Source organism: Centroberyx affinis, unplaced genomic scaffold (assembly GCF_046629955.1).
Source record: "Centroberyx affinis isolate AG114_WGS23_722 - 3 ecotype Tasmania unplaced genomic scaffold, CSIRO-AGI_Caff_v1 ptg003934l_1, whole genome shotgun sequence".
In the NCBI taxonomy this organism is placed as follows: Eukaryota; Metazoa; Chordata; class Actinopteri; order Beryciformes; family Berycidae; genus Centroberyx; species Centroberyx affinis.
The window spans coordinates 86,689-108,360 of record NW_027281763.1 but is presented as its reverse complement, the minus strand read 5'-3'; positions in this window follow the sequence as shown (position 1 = coordinate 108,360).

The window sequence follows — 21,672 nt, the reverse complement described above, 5'->3', positions numbered from 1 at the left end:
AGGTTAAAGAGTCCCTATTATCGGAATTCATATTTTCCTCATAGGATCAAAGATGATTAATGTAGACATGAAAATTTGATTTTGTTTTAGTGGATGAATTTTAAATGCTTTCATTTTAAAAAATCAGTACCTTTTTCACAGGCAGTTTCAGAGTTACTCAGTCAACACATCACAACTGGTCTTGACTCTTCATTTGCTCACAGCACTAAGCAATTACTGAAGTCCATCCAATCAGGCCAATTTGGAGCATTTGAACTGGAAAGCCTTCACTCAGCAGCTTTACCTCATTTGAATTAGAGGAGCTCCTGTTTTTCGGCCAATCAGAGTCCAGTAATGGGACTGTGCTGCCTGTGAGGACTTAGTCTTCAAATTCATTCAATAAAGACCCTTTTAATTAAACTAGATTTATTTGTAAAACATCATGAAGGACATCACTCTTACCCTGAGCCCAAGTAAAACAAAATCATGAAAACTGAATAATACAGGACCTTTGAAATAAGTGTGTAAAAAGGTTGCCCTCTGCCTCAAATGCCTCATTCCTCATCCCACTAACTGTAACATAAATGTCTATATGACCATTATGGTTATTGATGGCTTTGATGGGGGTCATTATACATGCTGTGGGCAGCATATGCTCTTTCAGTGCTCTTGAAAGTCTAGTGGGGTTTAGAGGACTCCCAGAAGGACGTGTGTGTCTAGACCTCAATGTTTACACCAAACCAATTATGTGCCCCTATTTTCACAGCTATTCCCAAGCATGTACAATCACATGTATATTTTCAGTCAATATCTAAATTGTACTTTGCTCATTATGATGGCGCTTGAGTCACTGAATTGAACTGTGCACAAAGAGGTTATAGATTATCAATAGAGTAACCATGGGTAACAGCAAGTGGAATGTGTAATCAGTAATTAGATTGTGCGTAATGGACTGAATGAAGTAAAATTACAGTATTTTGGTGTACCTAACAGCGTGAAGCTATAATCATGTATATATTTGAAACTTTCTTTGGCAAGAGTGTCTTAATGTGCATTAATAGTGTTCTCCGGGGAGTTGAAAAAATCTTCTGTGGGATACCATTACTTAACTCTAACATCCCTCTGTGACCAATCACAAAGAATGCCCTCTATAGTTGGATTGCGTTAAAATGTGGAAATAAGAAAGTGTCATGAAACCTCTCATTCATTACTGGATAATACGTCTGTCTGCCTACTTTCACGGTTACTGAATTTCAAACACTTGTTCCACGGGGGGAAAAAAAGACATAGCAATTTCAAGCTACATTTATCGTCAGTGACTTAAAATAGCCGTGATGTTGTCATGAGTGAGTGCTGTTTAAGGAGGGATTTGCTGATGTGCCCAGAGCATCTGTTTTGGTCTCTTTTCTGAATAATCTATTTGCCTTTGATTGAGACGTCAGATGTGAGGGATCCACTGCAGGCTAACGGATAGGGCTACAGTGAAGATCGGGAGGGTGTTTCAATCTGAAGTCCACGAGAGAAAAGGCAACCATAGTCCAAGAAGTTTTGGGATAATGTGCTTTCCCATTACAGTGTGAGCCACATGCAGCTGTTGTTTTAGTATACATTTATTCATAGGCCTCCTCACAGAAACATAGGCTTTGTGAAATAAAGCAGTTTTGGGGATTTGATTCACTTGTTCCCTCAACCTAAGGACACCGATGTAATTTCTTTTGTTTTTCCTTAAATAAAAAAAAGCTATGCATTTTAGCTGTAATATACAGTGCTGAAATCTTATAAATATTTTTTATCATATATATGCAACCGGAAAATGGACATTAGGACCTTGAATACAATGCAAATGGATTCTGAAAGACATACTGCAGGCAGTAGTCTATTTATACCACTCTATTTATACACATTCAGTGTTCTGTAGTGTATATTTGAGCAGTTATATAGCATGGTTGCAGCTGTAGCCAGTGCTGAGTGACCAACAGTACATTGGTCCAGTGTACCATAAGGAGGTTATACTGAATAGAATGGGATGCACTCATTTTTGTGAAATGTTAGGCTGTCATTTGTGTGGCTGAAAAGTGTCATGTGCCAGGCAAGGTTATTATTGTTATTATTATTATCGTAAATTAAAACTAAAACCAAGATGAAAACTACTTAAAAAACATTGTCATGAACTGAAATAAAAATAAATACGCGACCCTGTAATAAACTAAAACTAAACTAAAACTATCTTGTCAAATTGTACAACTAACTAAAATAAAAAGATAAAAATTAAAGGTGAAATATTTTTTGTTTTCATTTTTTGTTTATTTGTGGGGTAAAAAAGAATAAATTTTTGGCAACATTTTGGCAAATTGGTGTTTTACTGAATGTTCATTAAAAGAGTAATGTTTTTTAAAACAAAAAAAAAAGAATTTATGTTTTATGGTTTGTATTACACAATACCTGTTGTGTAACAAAACAAAACACTATACCTGAAATTCTAAGACCAGACCTGAAACTTAAAAACTAAAACTAAAACCCACACTAAGTAAAACTGAGATTGTAATAATATATTGAAAATGCCAGGTATTAAGCACACAGGTTTATGCAGACATTGCAGTACAGCAAGTACTAAAGTTTACCACTGTTTTTACTGGTGAGGAGACGACCAGATATTGTGGGGTTTTGCAGGTATGAGGCTGGATAAGAAGGGTGACAGCTTTTGGGGAGAATCTGTTAAGGTGATGGGTGGTCTTGGATTTAATGGATTGGTAGCATCTCCAAGAGAAAGATAGAGAGTTTTTGGAACAGATGGTTGCAGATGGCAACCTTTCCTGCCTTTATCTTTGCCCTGGCATCATGCAGTCCCTTGATGGACAGCAGCTGACAGCCACTGTCCTGCTCGGCACTATGGACAGTATGCTGGAGGTTATTATGACTATGATAGAAGATGTGAGGATACGTCTGATTACACTCTTAGATATATGGACCGGGATCGGCTGGGAGATGTTGAGCTTCATCATTTGCTGCAGGAAGATATGTTCCTCTTGATCAGGCAGGAGATGTCCTTGTCCCATTGGAGAGTATCAGTGATGGTGGTCCCAGGAATCTGAATGACTCAGCTGGGTTCACAGTTGAAACGTTCATTTCCAGGGGCTGATGAGGAAGTGGGCTCCTTTGAAAGTCAATCCTCATCTCAATAGTTTTGAGATTGTGTAGCTCCAGGTTGTTAGCAGTACAATGTTATGCTAGTACAAGGCAGGCTACCTCACACCTGCACATGGACTCATTGTTGTGGGTTTGACACCTGTCCGAGTGGTGTCATCTGCAAACTTGAGTAGTTTTATTGGCCTACTGTCATTATACCTGATTTTTTTAAAAGTAGGACAGTACCAGTTACAGGCACTCAATGGTCAGTCCGCTGGCCTGAAGTCTGTGAGGGAAGTAACCTTATTGTTATTGAGAATGGGGACAAAAGCGGGTGATTTTAAGCAAGTAGGGACTTGGCAGGACTCTATGCATTGCAGTAAACACGGGGGCCAGCTGGTTGGTGCAGTGTTGGAGTGTATCAGGTGAGCCTCCATCAGGCCCTGCAGCTTTCCTAATATTTGCTGCCAGAGAAAGTCTATGCACATTCTCTTCTGTGAGGAAGGCAGGCTTCCTCTCCAAACGAGAAATAGGTGAAGACAATGTCTGTGTAGGTGTCAAAACTAACACTCACACATCTGAAGGCCTCCCACTGCGTAATGCTGAACCAGTCTTTGAACTCTTCAACTGCCTCTGGTGTCCAGCTTCGGACTGCTGTGTGGATAAGTTTGGCAGCCTACAGGTTTGTCTGTATGTGGGAAATATCTGGACCATTACATGTTCAAAATTTCCAAGGCAGGTTATCTTTAATGTTAGAGTAAAAGTGGTCCAATGTTTATAATGTTTATATACAGGATGTACTTCATATTTCTGCACATACATAGTACTGTATAGTATCAGCTCATATTGAAATGGGTTCTAACAATGAAAAACATTTTGATGGATCTCAAAAAAGGTAAAAATGTAGAGGTGAGGAGGATGTGGTAGCATCAACTGTTCAGCGAATACTACTTCAAAAAGTACTGTAGGTCTTAGTCAAAAACACTCATTGCTGATTTGTCTTGTCTTTGCATTAAACATTAGAAGAATAATCTACTGCATACTGTTGCCTACTTTAAGATGTTATGATGATACTTTGATAATCCTGTGAGGAATATATTATCAATGTGAGTGATTTGTATGTTTTTGAGTGCTGGCCAGGGAACTGATTTGACTTGATACACACTGAACTCAGTGTAAGGAAAAGGTTTCTCTATTAATAAAACATTATCTCTCACTGTGGTCCCACTGTGAATTTGAAGGGTTCAATACAAAATTTGTTATATAACATGACTCAAGATTTCCAAACATAGGTGACCCCATCCTCAGAAATGTTCACATGTTGGAGGCAAAGGTCATGAAATAGCTTATAAATTATTTCGTAATAAATGTTACTTTCATGTCAGTCATTTTGAAACTCTCTGGTATTTTTTCTGTATTTCACAACAGTGTTAAGCCTATCAAATGTAAGATAGGACATACAGCTGGTAACTCATGATCTACATATTAACTGTGGACAAAATTAAGTAAACAAACACAAAACAACAGCACCACCACCTAGATGTGATGCATGGGATAGAGAGTGTTATTGGGTTGAATGGCTATATTTATGTTGGCCATTATTGGTTATACACTTGCATTTGTTTCCTTAATGGAAATATTGAGGTAGTGGAAATCCACCATGATTAATTATTTTCTAAAATAGAACCTAAAACATTAGGAGCTCTACACAGTCTCAATACACAAGGAACCACTTTGAGGTAGCACTCCCATATAACATAAGCTATCAGAATCCAAAACATTAAGAAATCCATTACGCAAAATATTAATCATCAATCATTTGGCAAAGTGGGACTGCATGCTTTAGCAGTAGGCATACAGCAAGCTTTAACAGTATGTTGGTATAAAAACTCAGTGGGTAGGGTGGGTTATTTAGCATAAGTGGGAAACATTTCTGACTTCAATGACATTTATCAGCCTTGACCCAACATACTAGCTCAAGATGTTATATTTCTGAATTACTTAAGATGTTGTCTAACTGAATAAGAAGAATCCTTTTTCTTATCAAAATTACATGAGGCATAACTCATTTGTCTGCAGTGTGTCCAATGCAAAAAAAACCCCCAAAAAACATAACAGCATTTGGCGAAGTGGGACAGCAGGTTAGAAAAAGTGGGACACTCTTCTATACCATACGCAAATACTATAGTTCAAGTCCAAGTCCAAGTTCAAGTAGGCTACCCTAAATATAAAGTCCCAATTTATGTAAAACATGCTGTTCCCATTTGTCAAGCTCTTATAAAGTGGGACAACTCAAAGAAGACTGACTTTCAAAATTCAAACATTGTATTGGCAACTATATTAAAAAATTTGAAGTAAGCATTATACACTCAGCAGCTTCCTTTCTGAGGTTTGCTCCACCCCTCTCTATGATGTCACACCAAGGTAATGTTGGGTGATTTTGATCATAATGGTTTCACTGCTATGGATTAGTAACATAATGCTGATTTTCAGTCATCAGTCCAGAAATATATGTGAAGGAAAGAAGGGAGCAATACAAGAGTATAAAGTAGTAGAGGCAGCTAGGGAGGATGCCTCAGCTAAGACTCCTAGGCAGGGCCTGGGACGTCCCGAAATCAACATTCCTGAGGAGTGTTAGGAAGGGGCTACTGACACAGATAAAGGAAAAGAGAAAGAAAATGAGACAAAACTCAAACGTCTTGCCATGAGGACATACAGAAAGTGGCAATTCCTGTTTATTCCAATTTTATCTAACCTGTTGTCCCACTTTACCAAATGCTGAATAACATTTGGCTGTGGACACACTGTATGCAAATGGATGTGTCATGCCAGCACTGAATATAATAACAAAATGGATCCTTCTTATTTGCTTAGTGAATCTTGAGGAACTCAGAAATGCGTCTTGGGCTATGGGGGATTTTGGATAGAGGTCAATAGATGTCAGTTGGAAAGTCAAAAAGTGTCCCACTTGTGCTGAATTCACCCTACCAGCAGTCCTGTTTTCACAGCTTTGTTTGGTAAGGTTTAGTTTTCCCTTCATTGTTTGCTGGTGTCGGGGGAAGCTCTGGGTCCAATGGCCCAGTGCATGGTTGGCCTTGGCACTTTCTCATCCTTTTGTTCTTTTTGGCTGGAACTCCTTGTCCCTTCAGGTAGTGTTTTCTTTGTATTTGGGGATTATTTTATTGTAAAATAAATAATTACTTTTGCCTCCAAACTCAGGTTGGAATTTTATATTTTGCTGTGTTTCTGACCTCGTGTTTGAGCCATGGTTTATTGAGGTCGTAACATATCCCATACAGATGCTTCGCGTGGGACTTGAAATGTTATTCTTGTTTTGAGAACTCAATTTTGCCAGTTGTTCCATACAATAGACTCCCTTTCCTCCCAGGTAGCACTGACTAAAATACTTTGTATGTCCATGAACACAAGACGAATATTAGGACAGTTGTGATTTCAACTGACAGCTTTCAAAGTAGCTATTAATCACAGAATCATTTTTTGATATATCCCCAAGTGTGATAACATTTGCAATCCAATTGAGGTGTGATGGTTTCCAAAGAGTGGCAGATTTATCCTCCCCTGCCAACATAACTGAGGTCCTATTTTCTTGTTCAGTGAAGTGGAAGTGGGTGGTTCAGCGCTGTTTGCCAATGTAATACCAAACAGATCTTATACAAACGCAATTAGAGCACTGCTTGGTTCTGTTGTGCATAAAATTGATTGACAATTACACTGGGAAGTAGCATTAGCGGGATGCTTTCTGCAATTGTAATAGCAATTGCTTTCTTTAGAGGAGAAAGGAGAGGTGTGCCTGCTGTGAAGGTGAAGACTTATCCTCAAAGCTATGGGCTATTATGCTGCAAAAATAATCTGCGATTCCCCAGGGGCATTAGATTTACTATGCCTGTTGGGCAAAAGCAAATATCAAACTTTTGCCCAACTCCCACTGAACCAAGGACACATGAATAGGGAACATAATGTTATAATATTGTGAATTGTTACTATAATTGTAGTCACATTTATCAGTCACATATACAGTATACTGTATGTGCTGTATACAAGCATTGATCTGTACACATTCTTAGACACACATGCACACACACACATACACATAATACAGAGCATTTGTAGAACACTGGGAACTGCATTGCGCTCTGTTACTCATGCACTTTCCCAGCTTCATTTTCATCACTCATGACTGCACGATTTGCATCGCGTGGGGCTAGAAGCCCCCGACAGTCCGTCTCTTTGATGTCGGTCAGCAGTCGGAGGTAGCCTACTGATATATATATTGATTGCTGTGCACCACAAGTATCCCTCCTGCTGTTCTGTGTTTCTTTTCTTTTCCTTCTTTTCCCAGCGTAATCTTGATATTGATATTTTAGAAATAACACTCAGGACCACAAGTAGCGCCATTCTGTTATCATTTGAATGAAAAGATATTTCAGTAAACACATTTTGTTTAATGATTTTGCAAGCTCTTTTTTTCTCCTAACATTAATGGATGGGATCTTGAAAGTGGGTCTTTGTGTGTTTATAATTTGATATTGCCAATTTGTTATTGTCTAGACTTGTTGGATGTTTTAGTGGCCCTGCTTTATTCTCCTGATGAGGAGTCGTCGTTTTTTTATCAAGCTTTTTTTCATGTCAAATTCATATTAAGAAGTTATTAAGCTTTGTCAAAACTTAAAACATCCCTTCCTTCAACAACCTTGGGCTTCATTAACATTGTGAACTTGGGGATGTTTTCTTCTCGCTTCATCGCCTCTCTCCTTCGGTGCCTACTCAACTTTTTTTATTTGTTTTTTTTTCCACTTTCATGCTTCCTGGCGATGACTGTCCATTGGGAGTTGGACAAAAGTTTGCAATGTGTTTTTACCCAGCCAGTGTAGTAAAAAATGTTATGCTCAGGTGTCATAGTGATTATTGATGCAGCATAATAACTAGAGTGCAAGGAGACAACTGAAATGAGTCACACTTTATTATCGCATCAGTCACATGTGACTCATAAACCAACAGCATCTGTATTGATGTTAGAAATGTCTGTGTGCTATGCCTGCATTGCAGTTTCACAATGTCTTTTAATAATCTAATTAAGATATAATTATTCCTTTACCAATAATCACTACATAACACATTGAAAACGAGTGTTGTATAATTCACATGCTACCTTCTGACTAGGCATGCTGATAATGATGCTAGTTTTTTCATCCAAAAATGAATCAATCAATCAATCACTCAATCAATCAATCACACTATGGCTCTATTTGACATACTGAAAAATATTTTTTCAACATCACCTTAAGCACTGTGATGGTATTCATTTGTATAGCAGTATAGTATAGAGGCTGTAAAAATCACTGTAAGCACTAATCAGTATTATTAGTTTAAATTCACAGACAGCAGACAGTGGTCCATTTCCAGCCAAGCCTAGTAATGTTTGATGTCTCAGCTCAATTACTGCTGCCAATGAGGAAGGTGACCATGTCATTTCCTCCACCAAATTTAGATCTCCTGGTAATGCGAGACTTATCTCAAGTCAAATATTTGCCTGTAGATGCTGTCAAGGAGAGTAAAGAGCCATAGGATGATGAGAGACAGCTCTCTGCAGGCCGCTCTGTTTGCTCTATACTCATGGGAAGTCCCGATACACACAAGTCAATAAGGGAGGAAGCACCAAACCAGATGTCTGCACCGAGAACACGGCCGGCTTGGCTCAATGTCTTTTCGAGAAGCAATGCTTCAGAATGGAAAATATTTTCAGCTATACTTCACTGTCCACTATAACAGCATTTCAAAACAGAAAATATTTTCGTTCTTATAGTTGGTAGTTCATTACAGCTACTGTATAATACTTCAGAATATTGACACTATTTTCCATTCTGAAGTACTGTTCCTCCAAAAATATATACACTACCAGTCAAAGATTAGGACACATTAATTTTTTCTTTATTTTTTACTATTTTACACATTTAGAATAATAGTAAGCACAACAAAACTATGAAGTAACACAAATGGAATTATGCAGTGACCAAAAAAGTGTTAAACAAATCAAAGCTATCTTATATTTTAGATTCTTTAAAGTTAACCCAGCCTTTGCCTTGATGGAAAGGCAAAGGCTTTGGAAAGAAATTCATACATAGGCATCAACTTCAAAATGGCTTGAAGATAATGGAAAACATAGTATATTCAATCAGGTGTGTCCAAACTTTTGACTGGTAATATATATATACATACTGTGTATATATACAGTATATATATATATATATATATATATATTATATATATATATATGTATATAAGGTGCGTTGCCGACAGTCTTTTTTCTATTTATTCAGCAATATGCTATTGTAAGGAATACATTGAAGAAAGATGGGATTAATGCTTTTAAACCTTGGCTCAGGAGACAAAACAGCGGGTCTGAAATGAGCTCCCAACCATTTGATAAATCATTCATGCAGCCAGACCAATGCATTTAGTGGTAGAGCACTCAGTCCTAAGACCCCCCTGTGGGTGAGTTCATTTGTTTAGTTTGCTTTCCTGAAAAGCTATAATATTCTACAGTAAGAGCTATTTAGGGAGAGCAATGGCTAACATCTGCCCAGAGGTTAGGCAGGACTTCAGGGATATTAGAGTGTTAGCTGAGGGTGTTCCTCCATCATCTTTAAAATAAGACAGAGCAAGGGGATGTGCACGAGAGTATCCACCTTAAAAGAGAGGAGGAAAGCGGAGATATTGATTTATGGCCTCCTGCAGCTCTCCTCCCTCATTCATCATGCTGTCCCTGCGCAGGTTGCCGTCACTCCCCGGTAGGGAGCTTCTCTTCCTCTCCGTGCAGCCGGCCACTCGTGCTCATGTCTGGGTAACAAGCTGTGTGCTCTGCTCGGGCCCAAGCACCCACCACCCCCCCCTCCCCCTCTTCTGCCCCCTGCAGAGCGACACCACTGTCACACTCCTACACTCTGAGACGCACCATGACAGGATTACTCACAACACGCATAGCACAGAAATATGGGAAAAACAGATATGTGCGGCAAAATGCTTCATGTCATAGCTCATCAAACATCTTCTTAATTCCCAATTCATTAAAGTAATGCTCTATTTGTCTGCTAATTTGTTTGTGTTTGATAGGCGTAATTAAATTATTGTTTTTTGTTGTTGTTTTTTTTTTTCTTGTTATTCCGCCTGAAATGTAGTGCAAAGCACGTTGCACATAACAATGACATTTGCACATATGGCCTTTTCCAGAGAGCAGGTTTGACATTCCTGCACAGATCTCAGTACAAGAAGTAGAAGCCCTTGAAACAAGTGTCAGCTCCTCCATTATTCAACAAAACAAAGTGACAATTGCACCTGCGTGATATTGGCTCATCTTATCATGCTGAAGTAGTTTGATGCTAATTAGCACCATTTCTCGCAGTGGGTGGTCTAAATAATTTAATCGCTTAACTTTATTGCTACATTCCTTGCACTATTTCTCTAAAAGGATTTATTATTCCGTCAGAATTTAATGACCTCCTTCAGAAAGTCATACACTTTTATTGCATTTTTACTGCTGCATTCATTTTAAAAAACATTTTGTGTTTTATTAATGCATTCAAACAGAGGGGTCCACAGAATGAGCTGTTTATGAATATTAAAATCAGGCTTTGCCCTTTAATAAGGAAAAAAAAAAGATGGCACAGCCTTTAGTGATACGCTGTCAAGGAAAAACTGAGAAACTGAAATTTCTTCTTGACACCGGGTTATGTGCTATTTTTGACTTCTTTTCACTGTCGACTTTGTGTTTTGTGTTGCACTAAAGAGACACCAACACAACACAGAGCGAGGTCTCACAACGCCCAGTATACTGTTATTTCACTTCGGTCAAATCCTCTGATGGAAAAGGGAGTGTCATCTCAGTTTGACGTTGCAGTTTGAATAAGGTCTTTCTTTTCTTCTGCAGCGATGCTAGTGGCTAGGATCGTCTGCCCTTCACCCGCACAAAGGCTCCATGAAGCTTTGTCACCACCCTCACCTAACATTACTATTGCCTTTCATCTTCCATGAATATTATCCTGCAGCATAGCAACAGCACATTCTCATTCCATTCCCTTTCCCTTCCTTCAAGGCCCTCACAAAGTCAACCCCAATTTATTCGCAAGGGATGGACTCATCATCATCGCCCCGGCCTGCCTCTCTCTGCTCCCTCTCTCTCTCTCCCAGCCACACTCTGCATAGGGATAACAGAGCCGCGCTCCTCATTCGCATGCAGCCGTTCATATTTCATACGTCTTCAAGCTGAATCACAGTGATCCCCGGTCAGTCAGAGTAAATTAAAAAACAGCAATTGGATTGTAATGGCTAGGCAATTAATAATTAAAATGAAGCCAAAGTGTTAAACAATATTGCTATTCAGTGAAATATCGCATAATTTCTTTATCGTTTCATATATATGATAACCCAGCAACCCTAGTTTGGAGACAATATTTACAAAGTTGTTTTTTCTGGTGGGAAAATTAAAGTTGAATTTAAGAACTGTGACTGAATAAATCTCTATCTACTTTCAAGTTATCATTTGCAACTGCAATTTACTCCTTAAATTGACTAAATGTCATCTAAATGTATCTATCAGTCCAGCATATAACAACACTGACTCTAACTTATAATATATAACTTGACTCTCCCTGACTATTCAGGGAAACAACAGTGGAATGTGAAACAACCTGTGGGCTGAGACCCTTAATTCTTATCACTATATTTACCTTTACAACAAATTGGAGTTATTTTTATCTGCAGTGTGAATAGTCACACCATGGGGATGAGGAAGAAAAGCGCTATCTACACAGGATCACCCCCTGTGGTTTGTAAAAAAAAAATAAAAAAATAGAAGGAATTGTTTTTGCCATTACTTCATGTTGAAACATTTACTATCTCTGGAATCTTTTCATGAACGTCCACAGAGAATAGCGGTGTCAAACATATCTTTTCAAGAAGGCAGAATTTACTTTGTATTTGAAGAATGAATTCTCCCATTTTGTGCCTGTGCGGGTCTCACACTGTGACCGTCGTCAGCTTTTGATATTCCAGACTGAATGGCATCAACCTGGGCTAGCAGCTGCTGCTTCTGGATTTGCTTCATTGGCTGACTGATTCCAATGCAAAAAACATTCAGATCTTCCCCTACATTTTACTGTACCCACATTGTGGCTGCATTCCCTTTTGGTATGTTTTATGTCCTTCAAGTATAATTTACCTAGGCTTACTAATGAAGCTGAGCTGATTCTGAGGCACCCAGGCTGCACAAATTGAGCATAGCACCATTTCATTCCGTCTTCTGTCAGGGACATTGTTCTTGTTAAAATCTACTTTGAGATTTCCTTTGTGCACTAATGTGTGACTGGATGCTCTTCTTTGACAGGCTCCTGATGCCAAAATGAATATGTTAGCATTCCTAATATCAAAATCTTCATTAAAGTAGGATAAATTTAGACCCCAGTTTGAATCCTACACAAAGAAAAATACAGGTGCGAACTGGAACTGAAAATGATTCTTCGAGTGATGCCATAGAAGAACCATTTCTGGTTCCACAAAGAACAAGGTTCTTTAGAGAACCATTTCTGCACTCCTTTGCTTAGACACCTGCATTGTGTTTTTGTTTATCTGCCCTTGTATAGCCTCATTTGCACAATATATACTATGGAGGGGTTTGGTTATTTTCCACATTTATGCCATCACCCACCATCCAATAACTAAGAATTAAGAACCTTTTAATATCCCAAAGAACAATATATGGTTCTTTGGGATATTAAAAGGTTATTGAAAGGTTCTTTGTGGAACCAGAAATGGTTCTTCTATGGCATCACTTCCCAAGAACCATTTTCGGTTTCCATGTGTATCCATGATTGGATAGTTTTGAGCATGCAAATTTCAAGCGGCGTCTTTCGGCTACGGTTGGACGGATCACATCGTGAGTGGATCCATTTCAAAGGTGTGGTTCATCCTGTGCACGCTGCAGTTGTCTCTGGGTGATGGAGAGCATGTGTCTGTGGCCACGCGTGCTGTTGAGTGCTCCAGATCTCCCGCTGCAGGCATGACCTTCCCACTCTTGCTGCTTAACCTAATCAATTATGGTTCAGAACAGAAGCCAAGAGAGAGGGGAGACAGAAAGCCCGCAACCTTGTCAGAGCCCTGAGGAGACTGTGAATAATTCCCTTTGAGCCCCATAAAGAAGGTTTCCATGGCAGGAAGAGAAGAGTAAAGGTAGCTTGTCGAGCAAAAGAGAGGGAGGCTGAACAATAGCAGGGCGAGCAGAGGGAAAGAAGTAAGCTGCTCAATACTCTGAGAAAACCACAGACTTGAATCAAGGCGCCTATTTGGGTCTTGCTGTGTCACACAGTTGCAACCATTTAAATTGCCCAAGTTACAGAATATTTCTTTTTACTGCATCAGACTTTAACCTGTCTGCAGAAAAAACATAGAAAACAGCCTAAGCATTTCTGCATCATGCTTATCTCCTCCACAGTCTTCCTTATCTGTATAATGTGCTGTGCATTTTCTATAGAATATTGTATCTGCACATGTTATGATGTTCACCCAGACACATACAGTATGACTACTGAAATGACAATGCTAACAACAAACATGTTCCTGGTGAAACTGCTTGTTATCAAACGTTTTCTGTCTTAAAGGTGCAATAAGTAACATTTTTAGTGCTGAGATTTCTGGCCTCAAAACATTTGAAGATTGAGCCACTGGCTTTGCAACACATTTAATCTGCAAATGCTGGAAAGCTTCGTTCACAAGCCAAAAAAAAAAAACAGGTCAAAGCAGTTGTGTTATTAATATATTATTTTGCATCATGACATAGTACCTCTTCACTCGTCTGTTGGATCTCTGCTCTAATTAGCTAGCTTAATCATCTCAATTGTGAAAATGTGACTTTATTATTTGTGTCAATTACAGGCAACTGTAAGCTGTTGCAAGTCCTTGGTCACTGACAGAAGTCAATTACGTCATAGATTCCTTAATGCCCCTTTAAAATAAAGATAGGTAAAATAACACTTACTTAAGTCAGTCTAAGTTCTGTGCTTCAGAAAAAACAGATTTTGACCTCCTTACAATCACAGAAACAACTTGAAGCAATGACAGACTCTCATGCAGAAATCTTGTTTTTATGTGAAGTGTTGATGTTGATGCGGCTCAATGCGTAGCGGCTCAGGGACCTCTCGTCTCTCTGCAGCGCCCTGAAAGTCACCCTGGATCACCACTGGGCTGCACAGCCATGACTCTGCCTGCCCCTCAGACAAGTACAGTAATTAAACTGTCTATGGTGAGTTGAGTGTGTATTAATGCGGAAGCTTGCATCATGATTGGAGTGTGCAGAACAGATACTTCTCTGATCGGCAGAGAGAGAGCTCGGCGACGCTAATGGTCTGTGTTCAAAATCTTCAAATTACTCTTGTCCTTTCCGAGGCAGAGGATCATCCAAGGAATCAACAAATGAATCATGTTTCAGAGACGGTGGGTAGCTACTATTCTCCATTATAAGCATTAGCTACTAATTACTAATTCTGTAAAATCCATGGGCTATGTTGTATATTTTACAATCATGTCCTAATTTAATCATTAGGACAATTTCAGGGTTTTCAGGGTTCAAGTGTTGCCATTATCGACTGACTTAATTTTTTCTCCAGTAGCCTATGTTCTTGTACTTTAATATTCCAAAAATGAATTTCTATAATCCCCCTCACATTTCAAGACAGCATCAATATCAGGCAGTAATATGAACATGAATCAGTCTGCATGTCTGAACACTGAACATCAAAATCAATCAAAAACATTTTAAATTGTTCAACCTTTATTTATCCAGGGAATGTTTTCTGAGCATGTAGGCACTTTTTCAGCACTGGTCCTGCTTCAAATTCAAGCAGCTTCACACAATCACATCTGGAAAACTGCCCAGTACAACCTCAGACTTTGGTGAGATACGCAGCTGGGGCGGGAAGTAACTAATTACATTTACTCATGTTACTGTAATTGAGTAGCTTTTTTGTGTACTTGTACTTTTTTGAGTGTATAATTCAATAAGAGTCAATAATCTTAAGTACATTTTCACTGAAATATTGTATTTAGCTACATTTGAAATCACATCCATCACAGAGTACAGACTTTGTGGCTCCCCATAAGCAACAGAAACTGAATAATCATAAATTGGTCAATTGTGGAGCCATTCGCAGTGAACAGTCAGTCAGCAAAGAAGAGGAGAGTAATCTAGCTTTAGTTTGACTGTGCATTTTATTTTGTAATTTCCAAATTAATTAAAATAATCTAGTTTGAACTCTCGTCCTTTTAGAACTGCATGGGGAAGATCACATCTAACAATGTACTCTTTTCTAAAAAGTAACTCAGTAACTTTTACTCTGAGGACATTTTAAATGAGCTGCTTTTTACTTTTATTTCAGTGGATTTTTACACCAGTACTTTTACATCTACTTCAGTAAAATATCAGGAAAGTAACAGTACTAATACTTGAATTGGACATCATAGTACTCTTCCCACCACTGCTCATGGGCACATCAATGGTTATTGTTCAGGGAGTTGGTGTGGGGATTTCAGCCAGTGAGCTTACAAGCCCACTTCTCTAATCTTTAGCCTAATCACCCATGTTTAAGGTAATCATCTGTAATGAGGGTACTGCATTTGGAACAGAATAGAATACAAATTTATTGCCCAATCAAAGCTGGATATTTGTCTTTGGTCTCACTCCCAACACAGTAAAAACAAAACCATCATTAAACCACCAAAACAATGTGAGATATAAAAACAATACAAGCACAGAACAGACACAGATGAAGCCTTTGGTATTCACTACATATGACACTTTTAAAATATGATTAGGATTATATGAGGTCATGTTTTACACAGCAGTTTTTCATTGGAAATTGTTTGGCTGAAGGCTCGGCTGTTTATGCAACCATTGCAACAGCTTGTCGGCAAGAGTTTTTGTCTTCAGAGCAGCTTATTACCTTTCAATGTTGTATTGTAGCCTGGGAAGGCAAAATGTTGAGTTTGCATTACTATAAGACAAGTTTCTACATGGTTTTTAGTTTCCCTCCAGTCTAGTGGGTATTTTAAATCACCACAGTCTCTTTTGAATAAACAACTGAAACAGCAAATAGCACAGACCGACACTGAATATAAAACATGTGTTTTAATAAGTAGTGTATACACAAATGTACTGTGTCTTGTTTGACATAATTGTGTACTATTACTGTTGAACATCTTTGTATACCAAGTCTTGTTTGACATAATTGTGTACTGTTCAACATCTCTGTACACCGGCAGTTTTTCCCTTTTATTTCAGCTTTGTTTGATAGTTTAGAGTGGATAGAGGCAGGAAAGATGAGAGATGACACGCGCGACAAAGGTCCCCAGCCAGATTTTAAATTAGGAGGTTGCGGTAACGTGTTATGCTCCTGAGTTTCCCCTGCCACTGAATATGTGCAGTGGGTCGCCCTGCCTTTAAGAGCTGCTAACCCACTTAAAAAAGAGAATTTCATTAGTATGGGTTTCAAGGGAAGGTTTTAGCGTCTCATCGTTTAAATGCTGTTTCACAGGCTTTTCCACCCTGCCAAAAATAAAAGTATGGGGGGAAACACTGGTGCGCGCTTTAGCCAACTGAGCCTCCAGGACACCCTGCCAGCACAATCACATCCACTGAACTTGTGCACTTTTAAAATCATTTCATGTGTGATATAACACATTTGCTCCCGCCCAACTGCTATCAGATCTCATCTACTGAAAGAACCCAAAAGGCGCAGACAAGAAAAAATGTTTAAAGAGCAAACCACATGTGAATATTCTGTCCTTGGGTAGATAACACACATATGGCGATATGAATGCGCCGTCTGCTTGATTCTCCCGTAAGCTCACCTGCAGTTTGTTTGGCTTCCACACCGACTCAGGCAGCAGCCTATGCTAACTTGTTTGTTTCTAACCCATCAATCATAGTCACCTCCTAATGACTTATTCATTAACTTCTTCAAAACACACATCTTGATGATGAGACTGGAAGGAGCATGTTTCAAGACACACTGTTGCAGAGTCTGCAGTCAGCATTTTGTGGAATTAGAGCCACTATTAATCAATTTTAGTCGAGCTGGAACGGATCCCAGATGCATGATCCTAAAGACTGAGAAGTATGCTGTGTGTGTTTGTGTGTGCGTGTGTGTGTGGTTTTGTCTGTCTGTGTATGGAAGAGAGGGGGTGGAGGGAAAGCAAATTCAAATACTAATACTATGTCTCATGCTAGATAGATAGATAGATAGATAGATAGACACAGAAGATAGATAGATAGATAGATAGATAGATAGATAGATAGATAGATAGATAGATAGATAGATAAGGAACATGGAGGGCTAAGGAACATAGAGGGCCATACCAACATACACAACAGACAATTTCAACACTAGAACATGTTATGTAGATAAGTATGAATGAAATTATGAATAGGTATGGATTACAGCATTGAGTGTATGCAAAATAAACAGTAGAAGTTATTGAGACGAAGAAAGAATGAATGAAAAATACATTCATATAAAGCATATAAAAAAGATATGAAATATGTGCTGCATCCAATCTGATATAAAAAATATCACTTTAGAGGCAATACATAACAAATGAGAGGAAAATGAGAATATGAAGAAAAACAATCGCTGAAATTAGAGCGTAAGTAAAATCGATAGATATGGAATGGGATTGGAAGCTTATTCCACTGCTGCACCCATTACAAATCGCTCTGCGTAACAGCATCAGCTTGAAACCTAAAATGTAAATGAAAATGCCTAAACGGTTCCACACAGGAAGCTAAATGTCGAGTGACTGGCACCGTAGGAAGCGCCTAGCCTCGCAGTTTATGTTTTTCCTACATCGGAGCAGAGATATTGCTGTGATCAAGGATGGATTCAAAGCATAGCTCCGGGATACAGAAAGCCTTTCCTGCGCTTCCTGCGGGGAGCGGACGGCAACATGTGTCCAGCTGTCAGCCACAGCTGCTGGTCTCTGAAGTGATGCCCAGGGTGGGTGCAGCCTGCAGTGGGTGGTGGCGACACAACTCCTGGGGTGGCCCCATCAATTGGGTTACGACAAGCGCCGCAACCCTATTGAATATCCGTGTGTCCTTGCAGAGCCGCTTCTAGCTTGTTGGGGGACCTATGCAAAATCTTGTTTGGGGGCTCCCCGCTATTTCAAGCACTCATGAATACACATCAATTCTGCATCGACACAAATTCCATATGCATATAAATCAGACCGAATGCTGCATTTTTCACATAAAAAACTTCTTTTAATTTCAGGAACTTAGTTGCATTGTCAAGACATCAAAATCCAAACAAACATGCAAATTGTAAATACTGAACAAATAAAATGTTTTTTTTTTCAAAAACAGAATGCTTTGAATAAATTATAAATTTATGAACAAGAATACACATAAAATTAAGTACTATAAAATGACACTTGCATCAGGATAAAAGTGCAAATGACAAATAACAATCCAATAATACATAGCCTATATTATGCAAAATAATTTCGCAAATCAGACAAGAGATACTTGCATCTGGTGTTTGTTGGGTCTGCTGAGGAAGATGATGATGGACCTGGTGTCCCCTGACAAGCAGAGAGGTCTGGCTGTGCTGAGGCTGGCCCTCCAAAGTATTTCAGAAGTGCTCCTGCAGAGACATAAAGTTTCTAGGTGAATGAACATATTTTATCACAATTATTACTCATATTGTAATACTGTTGAAATCCAAAACCTGTTTGTTGGTAAAATTACATTAGTGACTAGTAACTGGAAGAATAGTGACTGGTCATTAAAAAATAAGCACTAGTGCCTAATTTTAATGACTAGTACATTTTAAGGATCAAATGTTAAAACGGCCTGCCATAGTTACAGTAGTTTAAAAAATTCCCCTTAAGTAGCTTTAAAAATACCTTTTCCATACTGTAGGACGATGTTATATAGGCCTACATATTCTGTATCTGCAACTTCCAACGCATCATTGAAGTGAGTGAAATATAAAACGCCATTTTTTTTTTTATGGCTGCGCCATTACATCAAATGTAAAGATCCAGATGTCTTGTGCATCATTTTATACATATTTCCCTGTAATTCAGCATGACATATTTGGTATAATTGGAAACCTTGGGATCTTGAGTAGGCTGTGAAACGTGTGTTTGTAATGATAATCCCGAATAAGGGTCCTTAATCCCCCCTCCCGTTAACAACCACCGCCATAACTAAATTGTCAACCCGTAGGAAACACTTATTAAATGCGAGCTGTTTGGATGATTATATACATGCCGAATTTACCAGAACACCCTATCAGTTAATAACAAATTCTCACGTCATGCGTTTTTTGCCAATAAGTAATGCAGAAACAAATTGCCAGATGTTTGAACGGACCTTCGCCTCCCGTTCTCCCCTCATGGTGCGCAGAGGCGGTAGCCGTGCCGATAATTCTGACCATAAAGCGAGTATGTGGTCAGATGCGGCATAGCCTAGCCAACTCTGAAAACAAAATATGTGTTACTATGGTTAGCAAGCTAGCTACGTCTAGATAGCTAGTAGTACGTCAATACGGGAGAATCTGATACTGACTTTGAAATTGGTTTGCTAGTAAGGCAAAAAGCTCTCGAAAGAATAGCTGCTTTTTGATCTATCTAGCATACAATAAATGCATTTTATTTTCTCCATTATGTGCTTATAATGTATGTGTTTTTGAACAACACATGAGGACGCTTGGTTACCAAAAGTGGCCATTTCTATTCGAGGAGGACAAAAACATGGTGGCGCAACGGGGCTCCTTAGCGGTCGCGGGGGCCCTACGCAGCTGCGTAGTCCGCGTATAGCAAGAAACGGCTCTGTGTCCTTGGGTTTCTACTGCAGCGCTGTCGTTGTTGATCTACGATAAATAGAAACAACAATTTAGTTAGTTTTAGTCTGGTGTAAAATTGTGTACCGTCAAAACAGAACTGAGCGTATAAATTTGGAGCAGGGGGAAAAAAGCTCATTTTGGATAAGGCTAATGGATTTCAAAGCAGCAATTATTGTATTTGTTTGTGTGCTTTTCCTCGCCCCAGGGAAACAATTGGTCAGTTTTCTCATTGGTGGCCGAGTGGAAGATATCTTTTCTCTGTAGGGACACAATCCCCATTGTTCAGACACTTGGCACAAAACCAATTTTGCATTGCCTTGAGTTCTAAAAAACAGAACTGAGACCACTTGACGGATATACTCAGCTCTGTGAAACAAGGGAAAAAAGTGCTTAGAGTGAAATTACTTTTTCCCCACTTCAACAATGCTTGTCACACAGTCTTTGGTATGTGCTTGGTTTATTATCTGTGATTTGAAATGGAGTCACAGGTGGAGTGTGATGTGCTCCTCTCATTAAAGAGGCTCTTGGCTGTGCCGTGACACATGGATAATCCAACAAGGAATCAATCATTACATAGTTATTGAGGTAATAGGTGGGCAAATATGTTTCCTGGTGGCTGTCCTTATTATTCCGGGGCTAGCGGACCCCCAGGAGACAGTAGAGCCAGATGGAGTTGAGGTGTTGTCACTACTGAGTGAACAGGTAATGAATTACTCCAGGACAAATGGGCTGCCACATGGGAGATGAAGAATCCCCTCACAAAGAGAGAGACGGGATGGATGGCAGCATCCACTAACACTTCTTGGGCAAAACTTCTTCCCTGCATATATATATATATTTTTTTTCTAAAACGACGCATTGATGAATCAGGGAATGACTGGAAGGATGAATGGCTGGATAAATGAATGGCTGGAAGAATGAATGAATGAATGAGCTCAGTGACCTCTGAACATCATGTTACCTCAGTCAAATTAAATGTAAAAGACTGAGATCAGTACTTCTGGGAGAGAGAGGTAAAAAAAAATAATTCAAACCTATTCTGGCATGGCAAACCCAATTTTAGCTCCAACCAACGGGATTTTGACACAGCTTTTTTAGACTTGCATGAAATTATATGATACATGATACTGAACCTTTCCAATTACAGAGTCCAACCTTTCCCTCCCCCTTCTTTCCTGGCTCCTATTCTTGAAACCAGCTGATTTGTTATGACATTAGAGTAATGGTATTTCTCTGGTGACAGTCATTGCTGGGGGATATGATTACGCTGTGGTAATTATGATTGTTATTTCCAATCACAGCTGAATGGAGTCAGAGTGTGTTATTTCAGCAGCACAGGCAGCACCAGAGTGGCTATCTGCGCTAGATGATTCTGATGGGGACGATTTGCGATACAAGCGTTCTGCTGCTACAAGCGCTGACAAATGCATGCAATATTTCTGCAGGGATGCAGCAGACCGCCTCTCGCCTCTGTAGGTGGATCTACTGGCCGCTGGGGTAGATTTATGAATTTGATTCCACATTGCGCCGTATAAGACTGTGACACTGTGAAAAAACTGAAATAGAAAATAAACATGAAACTTGTGTAAAGCCTTGATTTCTGTACTTGCACTGCAAGGGATACTACAAGTCAAAAGTTTGGACACACCACATT